Here is a 13,960-nt window from a genome sequence, read left to right on the forward strand (position 1 = left end):
AAGAGTAAAATTATGTTATTACTCGGCACTCAAATTACACATCAACTCATAAAATTACTCAAAAATATCGAATGAGTAACAATTATTATTTATACTCGCAACTTACCAAAGGTTAATAATTCTCATATGTCACTCAACGGAGTTCTCAAATGAACTCTAAACAACTCTACAACAATCTCTACGACTCCAAAACAACTTTACAGTACTCTAAAGTGCTCAAATGACATCTCTTGTATATAAAGATAACTCTAATGAACTCTATTGGCAGACGGCTTGTGTCACACCCCGATTTGACCCTGAATCGCTGATTCAATACATTCAGCATATCTGTTGCATCTTTGCATAACATAACACAGATTCTATACCGCATAATGTCTAGAATATCAGTCGAAATAAATGAGTTGAGGACAATGAAGCCAAAGTGGCGCTCCCCATAACTGACTTTCTCTCTCAATTTCAAAAAAAAACACTTCTTGCATTTTATCCAAGCTCTTGACACTCTTTCCAGGGGAAATGAAACAAAAAGGAAAATAAAAATTACAGTACCTCATATTTGTTACTTCTTCATGTTAACTATTCATCGTCACTGTAACACCCCGAATTTAATTAATTAATTAATTTAAATTATTTAGATTTTTATATGATTAATGGATGTTTTAAATTAATTGTATATGATTGTGGGGGTGGGTAGGTATCCTTGAAATAGAAGTATGGGGGAAGTAAGAATTTGGTATAATTATTGATAATTAATTAGAATTTTAATTAGTGATTGAAATAAATAGTGTTTTATTCAAATTAATTAAATAAATAATAAAATAACTAGAATATGAGCATTTTAATTAAATAATGAAATTTAGTTATTTTACTTATTTAATATGGATAATGAGAATTTTTAATAATTAGCCTATAACTATTTTATTTAATTGGTTGGAATAAAATAGAAGAGTAGAAATAGTAGGGAGAAAAAGAAGAATATTATTAGTATTAGAGCTAAGAGGGGTATGGTGGTAAATAAGATGATAAGTGAGGGCAATGGTGGAAGTTCCTAACTGAGAGGGATTAGGTTAATGATAAAAAGGTTTGTAAGAGAGTTTGGAGGGTATTACGTAAAATAGAATTTTGTGGTGAGAAGAGGCAAGGGTTAGAGCTAAAGGAGTAAGGGTTAGGGCTAAAGGAAAACTTCATTGTTAGAGATTGAAGTGTGCATCTTGTTGGAAAGTCTAAGGTAAGGGTGAGAACTTGTTCCAATAGTAAAAGGTATGATAGAATGATGGAATGGAAGAACCTTTAACCTCCTTAGGGTTGGGTATTTTGATTCATAATTTTGAATTTGGATGCTATGATGATTATTATATGATGATTATTATATGAGGATTATATGATGAATTTCGTGTGCCTTATATGTGTGTAGTTTTCTATTTTGATGATTGAACTTATATTCACCATTGTTGCAATTTTGAAGGTTTTAGGCATAATCTTAAAATAATGATTAGATGATTTAATTGTGTTAAAACTATAAATTAACCTTAGATAATTATAGTATCACATGGGTTGTAATTTTCTGAATGTTTGGTTTTTTACGGAATCGAAATCGGAGGTCCGGAAGGCCTCCAATGATGAAAAATGTAGAAAATTCTGCATTCTGTCTGTCACATTCGCGAGCTTTTTTTTATGTTTTTCGGTTGAAATCGTTTTGGCTATAACTTTTGATCTGTAAGTCCAAATCGAGTGTCATTTAAAGCGTTGGATATCTGAAATAGAGGACTATAACTTTGTTTCAGGGATAAAATAATTTTGGTGATTATTTCATGGACGTTTTTGGGGTTGAAGAAGATGAAAATTGTGTTGGAAATTTTAGAAAACAACAACATTTTAGTAACGCCTTCGTGCACGATTTTGATCATAACTTTCAACTCGTGAATCATTTTGGGTTGGGGTTTGAAGCATTAGAAAGTTGACTCTAAGAGATATAATGTGATAGTGATACGTGAATTGATTGAGTATTATTACTATGCCTATTATATTGGTGAAGTTTTTGTTCATATGTTCGATTAATGAATTGTTGACATATTCCGACGATTTTAGTCATAACTTTTATTCCGTAAGTCCGATTTTGATGTCGTTTGAAGCGTTAGAAAACTAACACTTAGACCTATAACATGGTAGTGATTTTTGATATGTTTTAATAATATTCATATGCCTGATATATTAATAAATGTATTGGTTTATACGTTTGGTTAATGAATCGTTGCATTGTTGTAATATCGTGGTGTGATGATTATGTTGTTATGTCGATGATGTTAAGATGTTGATGAGTTGCTGATGTTTGTTGATATTATTCACGTGGCAACATGAATTGGTTGTTGCATGATAAATGATGTGATGCATAAATGATGAGATGTGTGTGAGGATCATTTAGGTGAACCTTGTTGTGTTAATGCATGTTATTTAAGAGTCATGCATCTTGGTGTACGGGCTTCGGTCCAATTTTGGTGAGTCTCGATTCAGAGTTAGAGAATCTATCCACTAGTTGGAGATATGGAGTTCCATTAGTCAAAGCCTATCCACTGTAAATATTAGATTGTAAATAGTAATTATTTCTATTAGTAATGAGGCTCATTAGTCAAAGCCCATTAGGTTTTCTATTCTATCTTATTTAAAGCATGTAGATGTAACATGTAAGAATCACTTTTTAATATATCAGTAAAATATTTTTCAACATGGTATCAAGAGCTCCCGATTTTGGGGGATTCGCTTCCGCCTAAACCCTAGCCGCCTTGTAGCGGAGTCTTTTTTTTTTACTGCAGTTTGCAGTTTGTTGTTGTTTTTGGGTGTTTGGGTCATTGTTGTTTTATGTTGTAGCACATTGTGCTTCTTGTTTCTGTTCATTCATCTTTGAAACCCTAACCCATCCTGTTTCTTGGTTTGTTTTCTCTCGATTGTCCTTTCAATGGCTGAGATTATTAACGATCAACCACCTCCACCTCCACCTCCACCTTCCACAAATCCACCAGCCCCATTTAATGCTAAGGATTTTGTCATTCAAAAAGGTTATTGGCTTACCGGAAAAAATTATTTTCAATGGTCTCAGTTCATCAGACACACTCTAAAATATTGCGACATGCTTGATCATATTGAAGGAAATCGTCCTCTGGTTACTGCTCCTACCTTCCCTTCCTGGGATAAAGATGATTCTGCTATTATTACTTGGCTTTGGAACTCCATATCTCCAGAAATTAGTAGAAATTGCATGTATCTCTCAAGTGCAAAGGCAGTTTGGGAGTATCTTCGTCGCAGTTATTCCATGAAACAAGATATGTCTGCTTGTTATGATTTAAAGAGGAAAATCTTCAACACTAAGCAGGGAAATCTTTCGATCACTGAGTATTTTGGAGTTTTCAATGGTTTTTGGATTGAGTTGGATCAGTATCAGAATTTGAAGATGGAGTGCAGCAAGGATATTGCCACCTTGAATACTGTTGTTGAGCGGGATAGGATCTTTGATTTCCTAGCAGACCTTAATGCTGAATTTGACCCTATTCGGGTGCAGATTTTGGGTAAGAAAAAATTTCCTGATCTAAATGAAGTTTTTTACACTGTCCGTAGTGAGGAAACCCGTCGTCAAGTTATGCTTCATGAACAGCCCCCGGATGTGTCAGCATTAGTAGCTAGCAAAACAACAAGACAAGGACCACCACCATCATCATCCAAGAATGTTCGTGACAAATTCTATTGTGAGCATTGCAACCGATCAGGGCATACAAAGGATAGGTGTTTCAAACTTCATGGGAGGGAGCAGGTTCTTAGCCAAGGTGGCGGTTCTCGCAACATGCACCAGTATCAGGCACATGTTGCTACACATGTCCAGGATACTGAAAGCTTTGAAAAGAGGGGAACTGATCTTTCCTCCTTCAGTCAGAATGATGTGGAACGGTTGAAGTCTATGCTTGACTCCATGAGTAAGCCTTCTGGTTCTGGGTCTCTAGCAGTTACTGGTAAGAGTTTGTGTTCCCGATCTCTTACTGTTTGTGGTAATATTCCTAAGAATGCGTGTGTAACACCTCAAAATTTGCCCTCCTCTCTTGGGACTAGCTTAGCATATTTCATTTCATTTTTAGGTCATTAGCATTGCATCTCATGTTACATCTCATCAGTCAAGACTGGTCAGGAGATTCAACTGTGCAAGAGAGCAAGAGCATTTTCCATGAGATGAAAGCCCTATGGTTGTTCCAATGAGCTTACATGACCCAAGGATCATTTTGAAGCAATTTGGCCAAGTGTTGAAGGTTCAAAGTCCACAGTGCATGACCAAGTCATCTGAGGCCCATAAAAGTCAACTTAAAGTCAACTGAGGGCTAGGAGATGGAGAAATGGTTTGAGACACTTCATTCATGTCCCAAAGAAGGTTATTCAACATGTCAAACATCTACCTTGAAGATTTTGAAGCCAGATCCAAAGTTTCCAAAAATGGCAAGTTTTGGACCAACTTCAACTCAACTTTCCAACATTAAAGAAGCTTCAAATGAATTTTTGTCCAACATGAAAGTTGAAGATCTTTCTCTCCCATTTCCAAAAAGTCCAAGATCATGAGAATCTGATGAACGGTTGAGGAGATATGATCAAATCATCATCAAGTGTGCATGGCCAAAATGTTCTATGTATCGATCCATACGAGTTATGTATCGATCCATGCAGGGCAAAAAGTGCTATGTATCGATCCATACGAGTTATGTATCGATCCGTGCATGGCCAAAATATTCTATGTATCGATCCATACGAGTTATGTATCGATCCATGCAGGGCAAAAAGTGTTATGTATCGATCCATACGAGTTATGTATCGATCCATGCAGGGCAAAAAGTGCTATGTATCGATCCATACGAGTTATGTATCGATCCATGCAGGGCAAAATGTTCTATATATTGATACATACGAGTTTTGTATCAATCCATAACTCTGTTTTGATCATGCATTGGCTACTGTTCACGTCCATATTACTTCATGCACCACTAATTTTCAAGTTTTATCAAAACACCTCATTTTTGCCAATTACCATTAACCAAGCTTAATTAAAATTTTCAGTGTGATTAAGACTTCATATAAATTAAAATCATAACAGAATTTTGGAGGTTAATCACAATTTCACATTTCAAGATCCAAATTCTCTCTCCTCCAAAATTTTCTTCAAATCAAATTTCAAAATTCTTCAACATAACACCTTGTTTTTGTTAAAGATTCATGATCATTGAGTTGAATAGAGTGTGAATCAAGTATTTGATTGAAGAATTCGTGCAAGAACCAAGGAGTTGAAGCCAAAAACTCAAAGATGGAAGTTGATTATTAAGCTAGATCTACACGTTCTCAAGCTTCCTTTTCTTCACCAACCATCATCACAAGCATTGTGGAGTGGATTTGGATCATCTGGAGCTTTGGATCGTGCATTTCAAAGATTCTGTTCTTCAAGAGGTCAATTTTCGAACCTTTTAATTCTGCGATTTATGTACATAATCTTGTAGATCTTGTTGTGGTGAGAATTCTGATATAAATTTTGTGGAATTTGGATGAAAATTGAGTGAGATATGATGATTTCAAGTTTAGATCTAGAAACTTCTTTGCTTCGATTCAGAAAATCCATGGAGATTTAGGCTTAGATAATATGATATTTGAATTCTACATTGAAAGAGCTTCCAACGATATATAATTTGTAAAATTCTGAGAAAATCTGGAAATTCCGGAAAAAGCTTGCATGAACATTCATGGTGTTCATCTTCATCTTCATGAAGAAGATGAAGATCTTCATCTCTGGTTCGCTAGGGTTCTAGCATGAAGAACGCGCGCCCAGGCTTGTTAGATCCGCGTACCTCACTTCGATTCCTGCTTCAGGCGTTTTTGGAATTTATTTTTCACTTTTGCCATGCTATGCCATTTTTATTTCACATTTTTTCATTAACTCCATAAAATCATAACAAATTGAAAAATGCATCAAATCACTCCCAATTTTTTGCATATTGATCCTTAGAATGTCTAGTTTTTTATGATCATAAGTTTGAAAGTTGTGCATGGCTGGATTTTTGCTGGTGTTATAATCTTTGACCATAGGTACATTTGTGACCTTGCCTTACTCTTTCCTTTGTGAAATGCTTGATTTTAATCCAATGAACTTGAAATTTTACATGCTGATTGTAGACACATTGATGGATGTTTTAGGCTTGGTTTGGTATTTTTCCCATTTACCATTTCTGTTTTATCCTTGTGTTAACATGGTGTGACAATTTGTGTCACACATTTGGTTGTTCAACTGGTACCATTTAATTTCCATGCCAAATGAACTTGGATGCTTCTGATTTTTTGTATGTTGATCATGTTGAATGTGTTGAATGTTCATGAATTTTTCCAGAATTATTTGAATCATTTCTGTTTTGATTTGAAATTTTCATTCATATGTCCATATATGAGCCTTGAAATTGCCTTTGACTTCTTTTGATCATGAAATGCATTTGATGATTGATTTTGATGAGAGCCTTTTTAGGACATGTCAATATATGTTTGAAGTTGAAATGTGTTGAATTTTAGCTCCTGTTTTGAATTTTTTTCTTCACCTTTGACCCTAGGCTTTGACCTAGTGGTTTGTTGCTTACATGTGAGCTGTGAATTTCAGGTTTAAGCATCCAAGTTCCATGGTTGATGATGCTTCATCATTTGGATGTTGATATTTGCTTTTGATTGCTAACACTTGCTGTTTTGTAGGTTGATGATAACTCATTTGAGTTTGCCTTATGGCTTTTGTGTTGTACATTGGGAATTGTCTGTTGGTTATTAAATGTTGTCTGTTTGCCTGAAAGTTGTACTGATTGATTTAGCTGTTTCCACAGGTACCTAAGTGGCTTTAAGTTCATTTGAACTTTGCTTTGCTTTGCTTGTGGTTAGCATACCGCTGAGGTATAATTCCTTGATCTTCATGTAGTCTGGAAGACCTGCCATGTTACTTTGGCAGGCACCTGTCTGAAGCCCTCCTTAAGAGGCAATGCTTGTGGTTGTTTAATTTTGTGCCAAGCAGGTTAAGACCTCTTAAGAGGCAATTGGCAGATAAAAGGGATGTACAATCCATCCCCTGCTATTCAGTTGTGTCATTCACCTTGCTCACACTATGTGTTGATGCATTGTGAATAAGAATCCAAGGTCTTGTTGTGTCAGTCACTTGTGGAGAAGAGTTCATACATTCTGGACTCCCACACCTTCTATTTGATTCATGCTCTCCCAGGCCAGGGATAAGAGCTGTGAGGTCTTACCCTCACTTCCCATTTCATCTGCTTCACCCTAACTCTCAATGTTAGGGTTAAGAGAAAACAACACCCCTTTCAGTTGGCTTGTTTGTCGAGGTTGATTTGACCCCTTGACTAAAGCCCAACCATGTTGTGTGAGCCTTATTGTTTGCATATAGTGTGTGATACCTGTTCACCCGTTTGCTTACTTGCTGTGTTGCTTATTTGCTATGTGTTTGACTTGCTGCCTGTGCGAGTTAGGTTATGTTCAGATACCTCAACCTAGGACTATTGTGGATTGCATGACAACTATTAGGCTCGAGTCAGTCTCCCTTTTAGTTTGTTATTTCCCGGTCTCTGGTTAGGAGAAAGTTTCTCCCATGTTAAGGGGAACTACGTTGCCTTGATCCTCATACCAGATGAGGTACGTAGGCAGGAGATCGTGCGAGATCTCTCCGGGCACCCTTTTCCTTTTTTTTTGTGTGTTTGCTTGACAGCTAGCAGGCTCGAGTACCAGACTCCCTGTTAGTTTGTTTGTTCAACTTTCTTGTTGCTTTTGACGACTCAGCGTCCGGTTAACCTCTTGTTTGCTTGGAGTCTGACGTAAGTCCAGCGATTGGCAGTCGGTTTCCTGTGTTTGTTTGTGTGGAGTCTGACGTAAGTCCAGCGATTGGCGGTCGGTTTCCTGTGGGTGTTTGTGTGTGGAGTCTGATGTAAGCCCAGCGATTGGAAGTCGGTTTCCTTGTTTGTGTTTGTTGGTTGGAGTCGGACATAAGACCAGCTATTGGAAGTCCGTTTCCAATTGTGTGTTTGCTCTGATGTCTCAGCGTCTGTGCGTGTGTTTGTTTCGGCGTGCGTTAGCCGAACTATGGTAGCTCTGATTCTCATTCCAGATGAGATACGTAGGCATAGGATGCGATATCCTAGCGAGCCCGTTCCCCTCTTCTCCCATCTGTGTTTCTTATTCCAGTGTGTGTGCATTCTTTGAGCAGTTATTCAGCAACCTTATTCTATTCGTTTTGAGCGTGGATCCCGTCGAGTACGACAGACGTGAGGGGTGCTAATACCTTCCCCTCGCGTAACCGACTCCCGATCCTTGCAGTCTCCGGTCGTAAGACCATTTCCTTTCCAGGTTTACTTCGAGCGTTTCCTTTCCCTCCTTTGGGATAAATAACGCACGGTGGCGGCTCTGTTTGTTTATTTCGTTTTCTCGCCGGTTGTTTTTCGCGGATGCGACAGCGTGGATTCTTGACTCTGGTGCTACTAATCATATGACATTTGATTCCACATTATTATGCTCTTATACCACACCTTCGAGTATTCCTTATATCACTGTTGTTGATGGCTCTCATGCTTGTGTTGTTGGCACTGGAAATATTGACTTGCAACCTCCATTCCAGTTGCAATCTATGCTTCATGTTCCCACACTTTCCCACAATTTAATTTCCATCCATAAGCTTACCCGTGATCTGAATTGTAAAGTAATTTTTCTATGTCCCATTGTGTTTTTCAGGACCTTACCACGGGGCAGACGATTGGAATTGCTAAGGAAAAGGAAGGGTTATACTACTTCTCTGATGACCATCCAAAGGTGTTGTCCTCCTGTTTCCAGTCTCAGTCTTCCTCTTCAGCCTCACAAATTTGGCTTCAGCACAAGCGTCTCGGTCATCCTCCATTTTATATAATTAAGTCTATGTTTCTGTCGTTGTTCTTACACCATTCTGTTGAGTCTTTTAAGTGTGATGTTTGTCAGTTGGCAAAATACAATCGTGTATCTTTTCCTTCCAGTTTTAATAAAAGTGATGAACCTTTTGATTTGATTCATTCTGATGTTTGGGGACCTGCCCCTACCTCTAATATTTTTGGTGCAAAATGGTTTGTCTCATTTCTTGATGATTGTACTCGGATAACTTGGATTTTCTTGATGAATACTAAATCCGAAGTACCACAAATATTTATCCAATTTTATAATATGGTACAAACGCAATTTGGGAAAGGCATAAAAAGAATTCGTTGTGACAATGGTAAATAATATGTCAATCATACCTTTTCCAACGTCACTAGTAAACATGGCATTCTCCATGAATTCACATGTGTTGACACCCCACAACAAAACGGTGTCGCAGAAAGAAAAAATCGTCATTTACTTGAAGTTGCTAGATCTCTCCTTTTTCAAATGTCTGTTCCTACCTCTTATTGGGGTGAGGCAATTCTTACTGATGCCTATCTGATTAACCGGGTCCCATCTCGAGTGTTAGGTAATAAAAGTCCTGCCCAATTTATGCTTTCACGTTTTCCATCTGTTCCTATCTTACACACTCTTGAGTCTCGCATTTTTGGTTGTGTTGCTTTTGTTCATGTTCACAAACAATATCGCAACAAATTGGATCCCCGTGCTGTCAGATGTATCTTTCTGGGTTATGCACCCAACAAAAGAGGGTACAAATGTTATCATCCTCCGAGTCGAAAATTCTTTGTCTCCAAAGATGTCACCTTTCATGAAAATGTGTCATATTTCACTCGTTCTCAGTCTCAGGGGAGAACATAAGTGACTTAGAGTCAGAGTCAGAGTCTGAGTCCGAGTTTCTAATCCTTGGTCCTAGCCTCCCTAGAACACCTATTAGTGTTCCCTCTTTTGAACCCGAGTTGTCACCTAGTTTGAGTTTGAGTCCTAGTTCAACACCTGAATCTGAGCCAGTAAGTGTTCCTGGTCCTTCAAGGCCTTCCGTTTTACAGGAATCAGCACCTCCAGCACCAACTCTAGTGTATCAGAGAAGAAGTAAACCTGACCTTCTCCAGAAACAAATTCAATCGCCTGAACCGGAGGTAAGTACTGAAAATGATTCCTCTAGTGATGATTGTGCCATTTCTGATACTTGTGACACTAATCCAGTTGATTTACCCATTGCTTTGAGGAAGGATAAAAGATCTTGTCCCTCCCTATATCGACACCATATCTCTCAATATGTCTCCACTAAACATCTTTCCACACAATATCAAAGTTTTATTGCAACTGTTGTTTCTGTGAAAATCCCATCATCTGTTGAAGAAGCATTGTAAAATAGAAATTGGGTCCAAGCTATGGATGAGGAAATGAGAGCACTTGAAAAAAATGGTACTTGGGAGATTATTGAAAGGAAAAGAGACAAAAGTTCAGTTGGATGCAGATGGATCTATACTGTAAAGTACAAATCTGATGGTACACTTGATCGGTACAAAGCAAGACTAGTGGCAAAAGGTTATACTCAGACGTATGGTATTGATTATGAGGAGACATTTGCCCCAGTGGCAAAGATGAATACTGTTCGAATTTTACTATCTCTTGTTGCTTCATGTGGATGGGAATTGCAACAGTTTGATGTTAAAAATGCGTTCTTGCATAGAGACTTAGAGGAAGAAGTGTATATGGAGATTCCACGAGGTGTTGGCATAACAAATGGAGCTAACAAGGTGTGTAAATTGAAGAAAGCCTTATATGGACTAAAGCAGTCCCCTCGAACATGGTTTGGAAGATTCACAAAGGCAATGATGTGTTTGGGCTATAAGCAAAGTCAAGGAGACCACACTTTATTTTTTAAACATTCACAAGGAGGAAAACTGACTGTACTTCTTGTTTATGTTGATGATATTATTGTTACAGGAGATGATTTGATTGAGAGACATTTCCTCAAAGAGAAATTATCAGCAAAGTTTGAGATGAAAGACCTTGTGCAACTCAAGTATTTCTTGGGAATTGAGGTAGCCTACTTAAAGCAAGGCATCTTTATTTCTCAAAGGAAGTATGTGCTTGATCTTTTGCAGGAAACTGGCAAACTTGGATGCAAACCTGCAAGTGTTCCCATTGAACAAAATCACAGGATAAGCTTTGAGGAGGAAAGTGACAAAGTTGACAAGGGTCAATATCAGAGATTAGTGGGAAAATTGATTTACTTGGCACACACTAGACCAACTTTGGCATATGCAGTCAGTGTGGTGAGCCAATTCATGCATGATCCGAGGGTGAGACATTTGCAGGCTGTAGACCGCGTCCTACAATATCTTAAAGCAACTCCAGGGAGAGGACTTTTGTTTAAAAGAGGTGGAAATCTAACCATGGAGACTTACACTGATGCGGATTATGTCGGATCAGTGAGTGACAGAAGATCTACGTCAGGCTATTGTACTTTTCTGTGTGGTAACCTTGTAGCTTGGAAGAGTAAGAAGCAAAGTGTAGTTGCTCGATCAAGCGCCGAGGCAGAATTTAGAGCTATGGCACTAGGAATTTGTGAGCTATTGTGGATGAAACAAATTCTAGAAGACTTGAAGATACAATGTGAAGGTCCTATGAAATTGTTTTGTGACAATAAATCGGCTATTAGTATTGCTCATAATCCTGTTCAGCATGACAGGACTAAACACATTGAAATTGACCGACATTTTATCAAAGAGAAGTTGGATAGTGGACTGATAACTACATCTTACGTTCCTTCCGGGCATCAGCTGGCAAATGTGTTAACAAAAGGCTTACCAACAGAAAGATTCAGGCAACTTACTTGCAAGCTGGGAATGATAGATATCCATTCACCAGCTTGAGGGGGAATGTTGTAAATATTAGATTGTAAATAGTAATTATTTCTATTAGTAATGAGACCCATTAGTCAAAGCCCATTAGGTTTTCTATTCTCTCTTATTTAAAGCATGTAGATGTAACATGTAAGAATCACTTTTTAATATATCAGTAAAATATTTTACAACAAGGATCATTTAGGTGAACCTTGTTGTGTTAATGCATGTTATTTAAGAGTCATGCATCTTGGTGTACGGGCTTCGGTCCAATTTTGATGAGTCTCGATTCAGAGTTAGAGAATCTATCCACTAGTTAGAGAATCTATGTGATACATATGAATTTGTTTTTGTTTTTACTTTTTTTTATCTTCTTATCTGATTTAACTAGTTTCAGAGACATCTCTTTTCATCTGGCCATTCCTTCTTACCTTTTTAATGAAATCCTAATGGAGATAAAGTATTGGTATGTTTTATTTGATGATTTGAATGACCATTTGTTACTCTTTAACTTTGTCTTGTGGGATACAAATTTATTGAGACGTGTTGATAATTGTTTCTTGATTATGTCACCACCTTTGCTATCATTATATCATGTCATTATCATTACTATCCTTTTATGTATTTTTATAGTGGCTTAATTATGCATCATTGATGGATTTTGTCATATTATTTTTTACTAATTTCCTTGTTATTCAACTATAGTACCTTAAATATGTGCAATTTACATAATTGATTAAAGAACTGTCAAGTCTAGCTAGCTCGTCAAATTGGCATCCTAGCCATGACTTAGTCCTTACACTACTAAAAATTTCGCGTTTATTAACCGAATTAGAGACTAAGAAAACTTAAAAATCGATCAGTTTAACGTTTAGTGATCAATAAAGGTTTGTGATCGTTTTTAGTTTGTTATAAAATGTAAAATAAAACAGAATATGTTGCAATAGAGGATTGAACTCAAGTATGTTATTTTGTATTTCAACTTAAGCACACACATTATCGCTAGGACAAATTAACACAATTAATAAATATTTATATATGAACGTCCATATATATCTAATATTTCAAATATTATTAACAATTATTGGCATTTAAATAATTTTTTTTAGTAAAAATAAAAAATTTATGCTATCATTTTTTAGATATAAATTACGTTTTATTTCTTTAAAATAATAAAATATGAAATTTTAATAAAAAATAAAAGATAGAAAGGTAAAATATTTAAAAGAGAAAAATAAAAAATTTAAAGGATTAATTTAATAAAGAAAAAAAATATCAGTGACCGGAAAATTCAGTCACTAAATTCTTTTAAAAGTTTATTTTATATATAAATGCTTTTCTGAGACTGAATCTTTCGGTCACAAAATTTCAGTCGCTAGTTCGGTTGCTAATTTTATTTAGTGACCGATTGAGTGGCTTTTTAAAATTTTATTAATATGATGTAAAATTCGGTGGCTAATTTGGTGGGTGGAGTGACTGAAAAATTTTCAGTCACTAATTCGGTCACTATAAGCGAATTTTCTAGTAGTGTTACAGCCTCTTCCTTGCTCTGTCACAAACCAGCTCAATTTTGTTGTAGTGTATGCACATCTATTTCTTGCACATTGAAAACAAAAAGATTGTATTTAAAGGTTAAATGTCATTACATAGAGCCTTGTGTGTAATTTGTTATCATGCACATAAGAAAAAATTGGAAATGAGTCAAATCGAGTAGAATTCGCCTCAGTTTGGACCGACTTGATAACAATTGGTTCATCTTGAAACTCGACTCAAATTCGACACAAACTATTTTTTAAGCTTAAACTCGATTCATTTTAAGTTTATGAACAAAGCAGTTTAACTCATTAGGTTCATCTCACTAGTTTCAGTTTGCTTGCTTCACAGACTTAAAAGTCATTTTTAAATTATTTTTATTTGACATTTTAAATTATTTTTTTAAAAGAAAAATATTGAAATAAAATAAAATTTTAACTTTATCTCGAAAATTTAATACTCTAAAAACTACACAACTTTCTTGTATTTATCCATCTCTTACCTTTTAAGAATCATCAGAGTCTTGTGTTCTAAGCCTTTCTTTTAGTTTTGAATAAGGAACTTCGATCTTTTTAGTTTACAACTTACATGATAATATCTACATTTCCATCCCTCACCGTCCA

This window comes from Lathyrus oleraceus, chromosome 2, assembly GCF_024323335.1.
Source record: "Lathyrus oleraceus cultivar Zhongwan6 chromosome 2, CAAS_Psat_ZW6_1.0, whole genome shotgun sequence".
NCBI classification, from domain to species: domain Eukaryota; kingdom Viridiplantae; phylum Streptophyta; class Magnoliopsida; order Fabales; family Fabaceae; genus Lathyrus; species Lathyrus oleraceus.